This window comes from Octodon degus, unplaced genomic scaffold, assembly GCF_000260255.1.
Source record: "Octodon degus isolate 3935 unplaced genomic scaffold, OctDeg1.0 scaffold00144, whole genome shotgun sequence".
NCBI classification, from domain to species: domain Eukaryota; kingdom Metazoa; phylum Chordata; class Mammalia; order Rodentia; family Octodontidae; genus Octodon; species Octodon degus.
The window spans coordinates 1,823,307-1,825,792 of NW_004524720.1; the positions used below are offsets into that span (position 1 = coordinate 1,823,307).

Consider the following 2,486-nt stretch of genomic DNA (forward strand, 5'->3'; position numbering starts at 1 on the left):
CTGTTTGTTCTGTCCTTCAAGAGGCTTTTCCTGCTGCGTGGGGGCAGGATCCGGCTCAGCAAGGAAGTTTTGGGGTTTTTTTAGGAAGTTGTTTTTGTTTTTGTTTTTTTTAAATTCTGTCACTCTGGAAGTCCTGTTTCTATCACATCAGCCTCTGTCATGAAGACCATATCACCAGCAGCCACAAAAATTGAGGTCCATCCACCTTGTTTCTGGGGGGAGGTGGGGACTTGGGGGTCACTCAAAGTGCCATCGCAGCAGCTACAAGGACACCCCTGGGGCTGAGTGATGTTCAACATTTATATCTGGGCTCAGGCCAGAGGACATAAAGTAGCAAACTTAGTGATTGCCTGCAAGGGCTGCCAAAATCAAATACTACAAACAGAATGGCACTAGAACAATAGACATTTACTGTCCAGCAGTTCTGTGGGCTGAAGCCCAAAGTCCGAGCTGTGCTAGGGCCATGTCCCTTGGTACAGCTTCAGGAAGAAACCTCCTTCCCTCTCCCTGACTTCTGGGCATTGCTGGCTGTCTTCAGCCTTCCTTGTCACTTTGGTTCTTTGTGGTGATTCAGTGGCCTCACTGTGTTTTGTGGGCCACACTGGCTGCTTAACAGAAAGAAACAGAAAAGGTCAGGGAAATTCGACAATGACGATGCCACTGTTGATATCATCTATGATGCCATGAGGGTGCCGGCTGTCCACCTTGCAGCCCACAGACTGGGCAATCCCCAGGATCTCCTTAATGGTTCCGGAAAGTTCTCTGGCTAAAGATCCATGCCACTTCTGTCGGGCAATGTTGACAATCTCATCAACAGTGATATTTCCACCGTGTTTAATGTTTTTCTGCTTCTTTCTATCTCTTAGCGGCTCCTTGAGGGCATGATGATCAGGGCAGAGGCAGAAGGCATCCCCTCAATCTGAGCCTGTCTGCTCTGAATGGTCAGTTTCACCATAATCCCCAGGCCCTTCCAGTCACCAGTTGCCTTGGCAATGTCTTCCCCCACTTTTTTGGGAGACAGACCCAAGGGACCAATCTTGGAGGCCAGGGTAGACATGGCGCCAACTTCACCACTGATGCACCTCAGGTACATGACTTTGATCTCGTTGGGGTCGAACTTGGGCGGCATGCTGGAGATGGCTGGTGTCAGACGAACCCAGATTCGGGACGACCGATGAAAGTTGCATCTTAGCCTCCTCTTAGCCGAAAGCCGAAAGGGTCAGGGAAGTATTTAGATCCTCATGGGCCTTGGGAATTGTGACCACAGTCCAGGCTTTGCTAGGGGGCAGATGTCAGTCTTGTCGCAGATGTGGCGCGTTAATGGCTTTAATATATCTCTTTTTCGAGCACTGGCACAGAAAAGGGGTGAGGGCAGAGGCTTGGCCAGGAGGTGGAGGGGAGCAGGCTCCATGCAAGGAGTGGCCGAGGGCAGGGAGGAGCTGAGAGGCCGCACTGCAGTGAAGCGCTCTTGAGTCCAGAAATGCCGGAGGTGGTGCTTTTGGCAGACAGGCAAGTTTTGTTGGCTGAGTTCCTTTTACCTTTGGGATTTGGGGCAGTGTGATTCCCTCCAGGGAGTTGGGCATTGTGCTTTCTCCAAGGCACGTGGCCAGGGCACCAGGCAGCCACCCCAAAGTCTCATGGGCTGCCCTCCCTGGCCTGGCCTCTGCAGAGGCCACATTCACAGAGATGACCTGCTTCTCCAGCGTTTCCCTCAATTAGAGGAGTTTTGAGGTGTTTTTTTTTTTTTTAATTGGGGATGGAACTCAACGACTTGCACTTGCCAGGCAGGCGCAAATGCTTTTGAGCTATCTTCCCAGCCCTTGAGGGGCATTTTGGTAGATATCCAAGTCTTGCCCCCCACGGCTGAGGCGGTCCTGTTGTGGTTCCTGTCCGCACTTCATTCCGTCTGACCTCACGCGGTTTTGGTGACTGTCTTTGTGCCTCACAGTGTCTTAGAATTGTGATTCTCAGTGGTCTCTCTCGCCCGAGCAGCGTTTGTGCTACTTAGAGCTTCTGCTGAGAAGAGTCCCACAGATTACTGCCATGTTTCTCTTGGGCCATTTGCTCTCACCCTGGTTCCAAGACAGCACGAAGCTACAGATGTATCCCTCAGTTTACAAAAATTTTGTTTTCCTGGTGAGACCCGCTGATGACTGCTTCTATTTTTTTATTTTATTTTGCTACTTCTACCATTGACACATTGCATTTGGATTTTTAAAGGGTTATTTTCAGCAAAGCTACTAGTCTTTTTTTTTGCGGAACCAGGGATTGAACTCAGACCTTTGCACTTGCCAGGGAAGTGCCTTATTCTACTGAGCCATCTCCCCGGCCCCTTACTAGTCTTTTTTTTAAAGCAATTTTAGTTAGAGCAGCTGCATGGCTCAGTGGTAGAGCACTTGCTGAGCATGCACAAAGTCCTGCATTCTGTCCCCAACACTGCCCCACTGTTCCCCTAAAAGTTAATTGAAATAAAAGTATCATATATG

General features: G+C 49.8%; 1 pseudogene; it reads right to left on the reverse strand.

The window, feature by feature from the left end:
- Nucleotides 1-632: 632 nt before the first annotated feature.
- LOC101592740 lies at nucleotides 633-1,129 on the reverse strand (annotated as a pseudogene).
- Nucleotides 1,130-2,486: the final 1,357 nt, after the last annotated feature.